This window comes from Schistocerca gregaria, chromosome 8, assembly GCF_023897955.1.
Source record: "Schistocerca gregaria isolate iqSchGreg1 chromosome 8, iqSchGreg1.2, whole genome shotgun sequence".
Classification (NCBI taxonomy): Eukaryota; Metazoa; Arthropoda; class Insecta; order Orthoptera; family Acrididae; genus Schistocerca; species Schistocerca gregaria.
In genome coordinates this window covers 389590292-389604707 of record NC_064927.1, presented here as the reverse complement: position 1 = coordinate 389604707, position 14416 = coordinate 389590292, and positions in this window count along the sequence as shown.

The following is a 14416-nucleotide window of genomic DNA, read 5'->3' as shown; positions in this document are numbered from 1 at the left end:
ATACACAGACACAAGCAGACATAAATATGTCTGCTTGTGTGGACATAAATATGTCTGCTTGTGTCTGAGTATGTGCGGATGGATATGTGTGTGTGTGTGTGTGTGTGTGTGTGTGTGTGTGTGTGTGTGTGTGTGTGTGTGTGTGTGTGTGTGTGTGCGAGTGTACATCTGTCCTTTTTTTCCCCTAAGGGAAGTCTTTCCGCTCCCGGGATTGGAATGATTCCTTACCCTCTCCCTTAAAACCCACATCCTTTCGTCTTTCCCTCTCCTTCCTGAAGAAGCAACCATCGGTTGCGAAAGCTAGTAATTCTGTGTGTGTGTTTGTGTGTTTTGTTCATGTGCCTGTCTGCCGGCGCTATCCCACTTGGTAAGTCTTGGAATCTTTGTTTTTAATATATCTCTACTTGTTTAAGTTGTCCTTAGGTAATGACTGTTGCCACAACTGTATTGTTATCACTGATACCAGTTTCGATGTGGACACCCCCAAAGAGGTCAGGTTTATTCATTGCCATTAGATCCAATATATTTCCATCATGTGAGGTTCTGAGCTATCTATTCTAAAATGTTTTACCATGCCCACCATTAACAAAACTGTAATTTTCCAATTGATTGTTGGATGTGTAATGTCTCCACTGACAATTACCTTATGTTAGGTGAATTTATGTACCAGTGAACTATGTTTTTTTTTTTCAGTTACATCATTATCAAACTGTCAGCACCCAAGAACCTGAAGGAGCTCCAGTCCTTTTTGGGTCAGATTTTGTATTCTGCTATGCAAATCCGCCAACCTCTCAATTGGCTTGACCAGAATGGTACAAAGTTTGCCCGGCAGGCTTTTCAGTCCCTCAAGCAGTGCTCATGCTCAGCTCCCTGTCTGGCTTCCTTTACACAGGATAAACTTTTAAAACTGTCTTGTTTTGTGGAAGAGAACAAGCTGGCCACATTTCTTCCATACTGAGGAACAACAATTAGCAAGATAGGATTTGTGCTGAAGAGAGAGACTGAGACTGGTGTTCTGGCCTGCCTCCAAGAGATATGTTGCACACTATTAAAGACAACATAGGTCTTCGAGTTCCTGGCACGTAGGGTGCCCCTGTAAATGGAGAAATGTTTACATATGACAGACTATTTGCACTTTTGTTGAGTGTTCTGCAGAGCACTCATGACATTATTAAATGAAAGGAATGGCTGAATGCTGGCTATAAAATGGAGATAAAATACAATTTGAAAAGATGAGAGTTTTTACTCAGATATCTATGGAGATTCTGATATTAAAGAAGTGGTCAAAATTAGAAAAAAACAGCAACAGTTTCGACAGAGACCCGGAGTAAACACATAGTAGGGCATGGGGGCAGGCACTGGACATCAACTGAAAGCAAAGATAGAGGATTGATGCTTGTAGGAAAGTAGGAGCAACAGTTTCAAACATAATGCTTGCCTCTCATGCCACCTGATGGCACTTGGGCATTTTTATGAGCAGAACAACTTGCCAATCCCGTCAGTCAGTGATTTGTAACTCATGATGACAATTGGCAGAGACATCTCTCAAAAGTGTAAGTATTTTATTCAAATTGATTTGGCTTGTAAATGAAGAAGATTTTATTGAAGCATGTCACTGAAAGACTTCAAGGACAAATAGGTTAGCTTTGATTGGGGGATTGGTGACAAAGAAGTAGGTATCAGGAGAAGGAGAATAGGTTTTTGGCAAGTCCAAGTTGGTTAAACATGGGTGTGGAGCTGAAGGTGAGGCCTTTGGATACATCTGAAACTTCTGTGGGATTAAGGGTTTTGGTGGAAAGGTTAAAACATTGTTTTCATTTTCTCTGGGTTCTAGATTTCATGGAGTGCTGGGAGGAAGTTTGGGAGGCTGTGGCAAATTGAAAAGTTGTGTTTGTTGGGCAGGGACTGAGTGCTGTGGTGGGTTGATAAGGGGTTTCACTGAGAGGAGGGGGGGGGGGGGGGGGGGTGTTCAGTGGTGCTCCAAGTCAGGAATGAGATTTCAACAGTGTGTGTGTGTGTATGTGTGTGTGTGTGTGTGTGTGTGTGTGTGTGTGTGTGTGTCCTCCAGCTCCAGATAGGACTCTTAAAGCTAGCAAGTTTTTTTTTTCCTTTTTTGTATGTCCCTCAATGCTCCTGGTTTTCAATGAGTGGTCTCCTTTGCTCCTAAAGTATTTTCGTAGACCATAGCATCTTGAAAACAAAGAATGTCAAAAATGCCTAGAAATTATAAGGAAATGCAAGCTTCATTCGACAAAGGATACTTTTCAGTTGCTCTTCTGAGACCTACCACACATGGATTTTTTCATGGCCTTGCTGGCTGTGAGAAACATTCCTGTCAGGTGGAGGTATGCATTCACAGCTGATCCTACCTGCTACCAACAATAAGTGTGACATGGTTCTTGAGTTCACTTTTGGAACTAGCAAACCAAAGGAAGTTGAGAAAGGCAAAACCAGATGGAAAAGACACTCCATTAAGAACATAAAACAGAAAGTCTGACTTATTGCTAGTGCAATTCTTAAATGATCATACAATCAAGTACTTCATAAAATTTTGGACAAATGGTTTCTAAGGATGTATGTTCCTGAGTTGCATTTTCTTGGAAATTAAGCAGAAGCAATGTGTTATTCACTGACTTAAGCAATTTAATGTTATTATGTTTAAACATTTCCTATATTTTATTGTTTTTAAGAACTTTGGCATATGTAGCTCATTAATAGTGAGGGGTGACAGGGAAGGTTATATTTGGGGTAGGGGCAGGGGATATTAACCACCTAAGGTGCACCCCTGAACTGTACCCTGGATCTCTACCTAACTACAACTCAGGGACCAGTAGAATATCTGTCAGTATTCCATACAGAAATTGGACTCATTTACTTCATCTGCTAATAATAATTTGCTGAAGACCATTGGATGAGAAAACAGATGACAATTATCCAGAACGGAGACCACAGCTAATCATAATTATAACAGGAACTGAAACTGAGGGTAGAAAAGCAAAAGCTGAAATGCTTAACTCTGTTTTCATATGCTCCTTTACAAAGGAAATACCAGAACTGCCCCAGTTTAATCCTTGCACCACTGAAAAGATGAATGAAATAAGTATTAGTGTCAGCAGTGTTGAGAAACAACTAAAGTCATTCAAATTGAATAAATCTCCAGGCCCCAATGGAATCTCTGTCAGATTCTATACTGAATTTGTGGTTGAGTTAGCTCCCCCTTCTAGCTATAGTCTATTGTAGATCCCTCAGACAAAAAACCATGCTGAGTTGTTAAAAAAAAAAAAAAAAAAAAAAAAAAAAAAAAAACACCACAGGTCACACCTGTCTATAAGAAGCATACTAGAAGTGATCCACAAAACTATTGTCCAATTTTCTTGACATCAATTTGTTGTAGAATTTTAGAACATATTCTGAGCTCAAACATAATGAGGTATCTTGGACAGAATGTCTCCTCAGTGCCAACCAGCATGGATTTCGAAAACATTGATCATGTGAAACCCAACTCACTCTTTTCTCACATGACATACTGAAAGCTATGGATCAAGGCAAACAGAGAGATGCACTATTTCTTGATTTCCAGAAAGCATTTGACTAAGTACCTCAACTTTGCTTATTGTCAAAAGTACAATTGTATGGTATGTCAACTGAAATTTGTGAATGGGTTGAGGACCTTTTGGTAGGAAGGGCACAACATGTTGTCTTGAATGGAGAATCATCATTGGTTGTAGAAGTAACTTTGGGTGTGCCCCAGCAAAGTATGTTGGGACCTTTGCTGTTCAGGTTGTACATCAGTGAGCCTACAGACAACAGTAATAGTTACTTGAGACTTTTTGCAGATGATGCCATTATATATTATGAAGTATTGCCTGAAAGAAGCTGCATAAATATTCAGTCAGATCTTGATACGATTTGAAAGTTGTGCAAAGATTGGCTTTAAATGTTTCTTTATATGTTCAGAAATGTTAAATTTTGAACTTCACAAAATGAAAAACTGTAGTATCCTATGATTATAATATCAATGAGTCATTATTGGAATCAGCCAACTCATGCAAATACTTGGGTGTAACAACTTTGGCTGCTCCTGGAATCTAGGTACAGCCTTCATATTCGTCACTGAAGTCACATGTATTTCTAGAGATCGTTATCTGGAACTCCACTAAACTGCAGATTTTACATTGCCAACTGTGACGAGAAATACTGCAGCTTTAGCACTCCCTATATATATATATGTGGGGTTTCTTAGTTTTTACTCTGATCACAGGAAGTCATGGCAATTCATTTCTGCACCCAAAGTTTCAGTACTGATTTTCTGTCAAGATGGATATGAACCTTTGTAGAACTGTGCAAAAATACTGTCTTCAATTTTTTCCTGTTGTTTATTTGTTCAAGCGCTAATGAGCTCCAGAAAGGAAACATTCACACATTATTTCACACAGATTCCATCCCTGATTTGCAACACAGGGGCATGACACAGTACATGTTTTCGGTGTTTCTTCTGTAATAAAATTTTTCTGCACCGAATTCCCCCAACTTCTTATACTATTCTATCATCCCCCACTTAGAGGTTATTAGAGAAACATACCAGCGAGAAATTGTGAGTACATCACCCAAAATTGCTCTTGGTATGGGACTGCGTCATCCTCAGTTGCTAGGGGGTTGTGCCCGCTAGGAATTTTGACTGCATCGTCCTCGGGTGTTAGAGAGTTGTGCCTGCTAGGAATCTTGATTGCGTCTTCCTCGGTTATTCCAGGGGTGCCCCTACCTGTCTTCATGACTTGTCCTGGCTTGCCCCAACCTATTCTGACTTTACTAGGTGGGAATTGGTATGCATATTATCCCTGAAATAAGATACTTTAAATCTGCCTAGCCAGCCATTCTCTCCCACAGTTTCAATTGTAATGTCGACAGCAGCCAACGCGGTCTCTGCATAGAGTTAGGTTTTATTTTTGCCTGAATTAGTCCTTGTAAGTAATCTCTTCACCAGTTTTCTGTGCAAATCTGTGGGCAGAAGTCTAGCAAAGTCAACATAATTAAATTTGTATATTCTATTAATATGTAGTTCCTCAGTAGTTACGATGGCTAGAACAGTTGCAAAGTCGAAGAGGAAGAAGAAGGTTCTGCTGTTAGGTAGTTCTCATGGCAGGGGTGTAGGCCAGCAGTTGCAGGAAGTGCTGAGGAGTGAGTATCAGGTCACCAGCATTTAATGCAGGATTGGCTCAGGTGACTGTTAACACAGGGGGGTTATGTAGGGATTTTACTAAAGAGGATCAGGTAGTGATTGTGGGTGGGGCTGGTAATAATATTGATAGGGATGGGGAGTATGACATAGATGGTGACCTGGAAAAGATAGCCTCTCACACTGGCAACACGAATGTGCATTTCGTGGAACTGTTTCAGCGTCACGATCGGCCTCATCTTAATACAGCCGCCAGGCGTAATAACATGAGACTTGGGGGTGCGCTGATGACAGAAAGCATGGGTCACATTTCAGTGGTGTCGGTGGAGTCTATCAGCAGGACGGGTTTCACTAGACATGGCTTGCACCTCAACAGGTATGGGAAGGGAAGGTTAGCAAAGCTTATAGGTGACAGCATAGGTGGCGTTGGTGGGATCATTCATGGGAAAATTTCTGCAGTAGTGGGTGTTAGAGCTGCACCTTTTTCAGATTGAAGTCAGCTGATAGGTATTCCTGCTTAAGGGAAGTCTCTCTAACAAAGGAACCACTTTTGACAAAGCTTAGGTATACGAGTAATGAGGGAATTAGTATATTTCATCAAAATATACAAGGTATTAGAGATAAAGTTAGTGAATTGCTTATAGATGTTAACTCTGAAACTATTGGTGTATCTGAACACTTCTTAAATAAGGAGATAATTCAGAGGCTTCCTTTACCAGGATATAGGTTGGCTGGCAGCTTTTTGAGGAGCTCTTTGCGGTGTGGCGGAGTAGCCATGTATGTGAAAAATGAAATCCCATTTGAGTCAATTGATGTTTCAAAGTACTGCACTGAAAAGGTGTTTGAATGTTGTGCAGGTGTGGTAAAATTTAATGGAGCTAAACTTCTAACTGTTGTTATTTATAGATCCCCAGACTCTGATTTCACAACATTTTTGCTAAAAAGCTAGAGGAGGTTCTTGGTTCACTTTATAGGAAATACAAAAAGTTAATTACATGTGGTGACTTCAATATTAATTGTATAAGTGATTGTACAAGGAATAGGATGCTGGTAGACCTCCTTAATTCATATAATCTTATGCAAACTGTATTCTTTCCAATGAGAGTGCAAGGGAACAGTAGAACAACCATAGACAACATTTTTGTTAGTTCCTCATTACTAGAAGGACATTCTGTTAGCGAAAAGGTGAATGGCCTTTCAGATCATGATGCACAAATTTTAACTCTAAAAGATTTTTGTGCTGCAACACGTGTTAAATATAGTCATCAGCTGTTTAGGAAAGCTGATCCAGTTGCTACAGAGACCTTTGTAAACCTTATCAAGGAACAAGAGTGGCAAGATGTTTATAGCGCTGATACAGTAGACGATAAATATAATGCTTTTCTCAAAACTTTTCTTGTGCTCTTTGAAAGTTGCTTTCCGTTAGAACGTTCAAAACAGGGTACTAGCACAGACAGCCTGGGTGGCTGACTAGAGGGATAAGAATATCTTGTAGACAAAGTGGCAATTATATCAATACATTAGGAACAGTCAGAATCTAAATGCAGCAGACCATTACAAACAGTATTGTAAGGTGCTTAAAAATGTTATTAGGAAGGCAAAAAGTATGTGGTATGCAGATAGAATAGCTAAGTGTCAGGATAAAATTAAAACCATATGGTCAGTCGTAAAGGAAGTGGCTGGTCTGCAGAGATAGGTCGAGGATATAGAATCAGTGCATAGTGGGAATGTCCGTGTTACTGATAAGTCGCATATATGTACAGTATTTAATAATCACTTTCTGAATATAAACTAAATAGAAACCTAGTCCCAACAGGGAATCATATAGCGCTCTTAGAAAAAAGTGTTCCGAGACTGTCACCTGAAATGCTCCTCCATGATACTGACAAGAGGGAGATTGAGTTAATAATTAAATCACTAAAGACCAAGAACTCTCATGGATATGACGGGGTATCTAGCAGAATACTGAAGTATTGTTCTATGTATGTTAGCCCAGTACTTAGCCATATCTGTAACTTTTCCTTTAGGAGTGGTCTGTTTCCTCACCGATTAAAGTACTCGGTAGTGAAGCCACTTTATAAAAAGGGACACAGGGATAATATTGACAATTATAGACCTATTTCTATGCCATCAGTGTTTGCTAAAGTTATCGAGAAGGTTGTATAGACAAGGTTACTGTAGCATTTAAATTCACATAATTTGCTGACAAATGTTCAGTTTGGTTTTAGAAATGGTTTAACAACTGGAAATGCTATATTCTCTTTTCTCTGTAAGGTTTTGGACGGATTAAATAAAAGGTTGTGAATGCTAGGAGTTTTCTTTGATTTAATGTAGGCTTTTGACTGTGCTGACCACAAAATATTACTGCAGAAGTTGGACCATTATGGAGTAAGGGGAGTAGCTTACAATTGGTTCGCCTCTTACTTTAAGAACAGAAAGCAGAAGGTAATTCTCCGCAATACTGAGAGTGGTAGTGATGTTCAGTCCCAATGGGCCACTGTAAAGTGGGGCGTTACCCAAGGGTCGGTGCTGGGGCCACTGCTGTTTCTTATTTATGTAAATGATATGCCTTCTAGTATTACAGGTGATTCAAAAATATTTCTGTTTGCTGATGGCACCAGCTTGGTAGTGAAGGATCTTGCGTGTAATATTGAAACAGTATCAAATAATGTAGTTCATGAAATAAGTTTGTGGCTTGTGGAAAATAATTTGAAGTTAAATCACAGTAAGACTCAGTTTTTACAGTTTCTAACTCACAATTCAACAAGAGCCGATATTTTGATCAGACAGAAAGGGCATATTATAACCGAGACGGAACAGTTCATGTTCCTAGGCGTTCGGATAGATAGTAAGCTGTTGTGGAAAGCCCATGTCCAGGATCGTGTTCAGAAACTAAATGTTGCTTCATTTACCATTAGAAAAGATTCTGAAATAAGTGACACTTCAACACGAAAAGTAGTCTACTTCGCATATTTTCATACGCTTATGTCGTATGGTATTATTTTTTGGGGTAATTCTTCTGATTCAAAAAGGGTATTTTTGGCTCAAAAACGGGCTGTTCGAGCTATATGTGGTGTAAGTTTGAGAACGTCTTGTCGACCCCTATTCTATAGTCTCGGAATTCTGACATTGCCTTCCAAGTATATATTTTCTTTAATGTCGTTTGTTGTTTGCAATATTAACCTATCCCCAAGAGTTAGCAGCTTTCACTCAGTTAATACTAGGCAGAAATCCAATCTGCATGTGGAATGCACTTCCTTGACTCTTGTGCAGAAAGGAATGCAGTATTCTGCTGCATCCATTTTCAATAAGCTACCACAAGAAGTCAAAAATCTTAGCAGTGGCCCAAACTCTTTTAAGTCTAAACTGAAGAGTTTCCTCATGGGTCACTCCTTCTATTCTGTCGAGGAGCTCCTGGAAGGTCTAAAAAATTAAGCAAATTCCAGTGTTACATTGTTGATTTTCTTTATTTAAACTTAATTGTCACCTGAATATGTTTTTTATATTTCATTTTATCTGTTTCTAATATTGTGTTATAATTCATGTATTGACTTGTTCCATGACCATGGAGACTTCTCCGTAATTTGGTCCCATGGAACAATAAATAAATAAATAAATAATAAATAAATACAATGATTCCAAAAATGGTTTTCTTGAAAGCTGCCTGGTAATCCTTTTTTTGTCACATAGCTCTAAGTCAGTAGGGAGAACCATACCTGGCACATAATTTTCAAAATAATTTCTGAATTTGTGAGAATACCATTCTTACATTGAATGTAAGATAATCGAGTTAAAGTAATTGAAGCATATTCTTCTAAGTAAACTGAATGGAATATTATATTTGTGGAAAGCATAATTTGTGTGACTAATTAAATGATTGTGATAATGGAATATATACTTGGTATAGAATATTTTATACCTTTTATGAGATGGGACATGGACGAGAGGGTTTGTATCGATGTCAGAAGGGGGTGGGTAGTGTAGGTAAAAGCATGATTTACACTAACAGATAAATCATGACTAACACAAAACACACATCACACCTTTCAAACGACCCGTGCAAACAAATGTGCCTGATTCTTCGCCATTTGCTGCTTCCATAGGGCTGCTAAGATTTTTTTTTGGGGACCTCAAGGCTGAAGGCGGGAATGCCCATTCTGTAGGAGACTATTTAACACCATACCTCCTCCAGCTTCTCACTCAAGTACCAGCGAGGTAGGGATTCTGGGGAAAGGGGGTGCGAATGGTTTCCTGTCTTTGGGGCTGTCTTCTTTCTCTTCTTCGATATTGACAACCACATCTACCTTTTTTCCTTTCTTACTTCTCGTTTTAGGACATATCTATTTTTCCCTCTTTCCACATTCATCTACTTATATTGCAGAAGTCCTTCCTAGTCAACCCACATGTAAGGTACAGGTACTGACCCTAGGCTGTAGACAACTACCTCAGTCCCCATTTCCCATCTCTTACAAAAAATTTTGGCTTGTGAACATACGCCCATCAAAAAAAGTTTGGCATCACCCCTGTTTCCAGAACTCCTGAAGATAGACGTTGACTGTGGATATTGTATCACAGATACAGTCCCTTTGACTGTTCAGAGATGTCAGTAAACCCACTCAAAGATGCAAACAACCATGCATAAGCAGTGCCTATTAGACGGAAGGGCTCCGACAGCCGATTTCCAGTCATTCCACCAGGAAGGAGGTACATGGATTGTGTTGTCTGTAGTTCATCCATGCCTAGACAGTCAACAGTGCGGTTCGATGACGTCCACATTGTGCCAGGAAGGGCTCTCAACAAGGGAGGTGTCCAGGAGTGAACCAAAGCAATGTTGTTCGAACGTGGAGGAGATACAGAGAGACAGGAACTGTCGATGACGTGCCTCTCTCAGGTCACCCAAAGGCTACTACTGCAGTGGATACCGTTACCTATGGCTTATGGCTTGTAGGAACCCTGACAGCAAACGCCACCATGCTGAATAATGCTTTTCTTGCAACCACAGGGCATCCTGTTATGATCCAAACTGTGCACAATAAGCTACATGATGCGCAACTTTACTCCTGATGTCCATGGCGCAGTCCATCTGTGCAACAATACCATGCAGCGTGGTACAGATGGGCCCAACAACATGCCAAATTGGCCACTCAGGATTGGCATCACATGTTCTTTTCACCATTGAGTGCTGCATATGCCTTCAACCAGACAATTGTCAGAGACGTGTTTGGAGGCAACCCTGTCAGGCTGAATGCCTTATACACACTGTCAAGTGACTGCAGCAAGATGGAGGTTCCCTGCCATTTTAAGGTGGCATGATGTGGGGTCGACGTACACTACTGGTAGTCATCGAAGGCGCCGTAACGGCTGTATGATACGTGAATGTCATCTTCCAACTGATAGTGCAACCATATTGGCGAGGTATTTGTCTTCAGGGATGACAATTCGCACCCCCATCATGCACATCTTGTGAATGACTTCCTTCAGGATAACGACATCACTCGATTAGAGTGGCCAGCGTGTTCTCCAGACTTGAACCCTATGGAACATGCTTAGGATAGATTGAAAAGGGCTGTTTAATGGACATGATCCACCAACCACTCTGAGGGATCTACACCGAATCGCCATTGAGGAGTGAGACAATCTGGACCAACAATGCCTTGATGAACTTGTGAATAGTATGCCATGATGAATACAGGCATGCATCAATGCAAGAGGACGTGTTACTGGTTATTAGAAATACCGGTGTGTGCAGCAATCTGGACCACCACCTCTGAAGGTCTCACTGTATGGTACTACAAAATTCAATGTGTGGTTTTCATGAGCAATGAAAAGGGCACAAATGATGTTTATGTTGATCTCTGCTTGAATTCTCTATACAGGTTCTGGAACTCTCGGAACCAAGGTGATGCTAAACTTTTTTTGCTGTGAGTATTTGCATTCTTTTGACACAGAAGATTCTAAATCTTTATACCAAATCCTGCTTTCTAATGAAGCCTTCGTACTCAGCATCTTCCTCTCACTGCCATCTTTATACCAAATCCTGCTTTCTAATGAAGCCTTTGTACTCAGCATCTTCCTCTCACTGCCACTCTCTATATATGTCTCTCTCCCTCTCTCTTTTTTTCTGGCACTTTCCCCTGTCTGTCTCTCCTCCAGTCACTGTCTTCATCCCTTTCTCTCGCCATTCCTTACTACTGTCTCCTTGTCTGTCACTTTCATTGTCTCTCTGTCCCACTGCCATTGCCTTTGTGCCGTTCTTTTTCTCCGCCATTGGCACTGTCTCTTTCTTTCTTTATTGCTTGCAGTCCACTGTCTTTCTCTTCAACCACCATTGTGTCCCCACCACACCTGTTCTTGTCCTTCAGGATGGTTTGCTTGGGGGTTTTCCCCTAGACCAGGAAACTTTAACATGTGAGTATAGGAAATGGGGAAAAGCTGGCAATTTTTTTTCGTATTTAAGTTGACCAGATGCCCGCCCCCCTTTTCCCCCTCCCAATCGTATGATGGTCTCTGGTCATCCCTCTCTTCCACTTCCACTGTCTCCTTTCTTTCTTTTGCTCCCACTGGTACTATGTACAACCATTTTTATTTTTATTTCCTTCTCCCATCATCACTATCTCCTCTCTCTTTTTCTCCCACTGGCACTGTCTCTCTGCTACTCTCTTTCAGCACAAAACAGCACGATACATTTGCATGCCAAAATCTTTGATGAAGAAGGTGAAATGTGGGTTGAGGCAGCTGATTCACAATTTCTCTGTTAGGCTGCGTTCACACTGCCGGCCGGGCTGAGCCGAGCCTGGCCGGATCGCCACTCGCTTTGATATCAAACACATGGTTTTGAATTGCGATGTTTACACTGGTGGCGTGAGCCTCCTGGAGCCGAGCCGGTGACATCCTGAGTGTTTAATATTGCCAGCGTGAGCCGACCACAGGCGCGAGCCTGTGGAGCAGCACTACAGCTTCTGCAGTACATGCATCACACGTCTCCCTTCTGCTTTCGTCACAAGTGTGACTGCACAAGTCTTTTATTTTAAGATGTTACCTCGCATTTCACAATCAGTGAGGAAAAATTACGTTTATTATAATGATACATGCGAAATTACTTTTATTTCATTTATTTAATCTACCATATTTACATGCATTTATAACAATAGCTTGTCAGCGATCGCGGCATTGCCGCCACTGAATAGTTCGCATTTACTTGTAAACGGAGACAGATAAGAGTGTCACTGAGGGACGGAAATGTGTCCCTACCAGATGACAATGCATTGTTAAATCATGCTGTAGCACGTTACTATAAGCTGTTGTGTGTGACATCATTTTGCGATGTCCTTCCTTCAATGAATGCAGAATAGCATATACATGACATTAACTTGTGTCCATCAATTTGGTATCAGAAATTCGGCTAGTATGACAGTAACTATGCAGTTTCCAGATTATGGAACAAAGTAACCAAGGAGTGTGTTTCAGATAGTACACACAAATACAAATTATTTTCCTTTATAATTTTATTTGTTTTTATTAACAATGAAATGGGATATACAAAAATACAGTAAATAGCAAAGTACTTTCAATTCCAAAATTTATTTTTGAAAGGTTTTTTAATTATTTTAAGTTGCGTTTTTAACAAAATATTCAACAAAAGTGTTCCTGACAGTTTTCGAACGTAATGTGGAATTTCTGTTGAATATGGCACCAGCTGTCTGCATATCAGCATTGTTACAAAACTTTTCAGCTTCAACATTGCATCCTTCTCTGTCAATGACAATATTATGAAGTAGACAAATGCACTTAACTATGTGATCAGCTACGTCAATGGATGTTTCAGTTTCCTTCCTCAGTAGTCTCCATTTATTGGTCATTATACCAAATGCACATTCAACAACTTTTCTTGCTGTGGAATTCATATCATTGTATAGAATCTTCTCGTTGTCCAAATTTCTGCCTGGAAAAGGTCTCATCAAAATGACGTACGGTAGCTCCCGACACATTCCTTTAAGTCTTGTTGGTGGCGGTAATAACAGCTCCCCATTTGTAAGTTTCTTATATAACATACTTTCTTTAAACACACCTGCATCAGACTGTTTACTGTAGGCACCAACATCTACAGCTATAAATTTGTAATTTGCATCAGCAACTGCTTGGAGTACAATTGAATAATACTGTTTGTAATTGTAAAACATGCAGCCAGAAAGTTTAGGACATTGGACACGTATGTGCTTCCTGTCTATACATCCAACACAGTTTGGAAATCCCCATCTCGTATGTTTCACTGACAATTTCTTTAAATCGAGAAACAGTTGGCACTGGTAAATGAATGGGAGCAAGTGACTCCCATATGGCCATACAAACGTCTTTCACCACCACTGATACGGTGGACACTCCTAATCGGAATGACGATGCTAGTGCATGAAAGGAGATGCCAGTGGACAGATACCGGAGAAAAAAAATCGTAAAATGTGTTACTCAAGTGTGGTGTTGGGCGAAGATTTTACAGTTATGTTTGCACTGTAGATATTTACTTAGTCCATGTCATTTCACAGTTATACAACAATAAATAATTAAAGAGACATTTTCTTGCACCCTTCTATATTCTTTCAATTAGAATAATGAAATCGAAATGCAAAGACCTGAGAGACAGTTACAGAGAATAACTTGTATAACTTGGCAAAATAAGGTCATGTGATCCAGGGAATAGTATACTAAAATGCAATTCCACTTGGGCTTTAGGTAAGGGTTTGTGAAATTTAAATACAAAAGCATGACTACAATTAATTGGAGGTAGTGAATGCCGTACAAAGTTGTACTGCAAACCAAGAAGTGTTTATTAACGAATCTTACCCTATTGTTATACACAATTTTGCTTGTGTGAAAATTTGTGTTCTGTTTCGAAATTTTGTCTTGAATGTTCTGCAGCACATACTGAAATGAATCATGGTTCATTCTGTAATATGAATAAAATTTTTCAGGATAGTTTTTAAGTTCTTCATGTAAAGAAAAAACTCTCCTAAATGTCTGTCGCTATTACGGGATGAATCCATAACCTCCTAGTTCTTCTGTACTTCAAAACTCGACGAGTTACTGCAGAGTCAAAACAATACCAATAAAAGTGTGATCTACAAGACAGCACAGACTAGCTAAACGCGAGCAACTGTTGACTGCAACTGCATTTTTTACTGACTTGCTTGTCAGCTGTCGAAGGGTGGGAATTTTTTTTTAAATTTATTTATTTGGCCTCCGGCA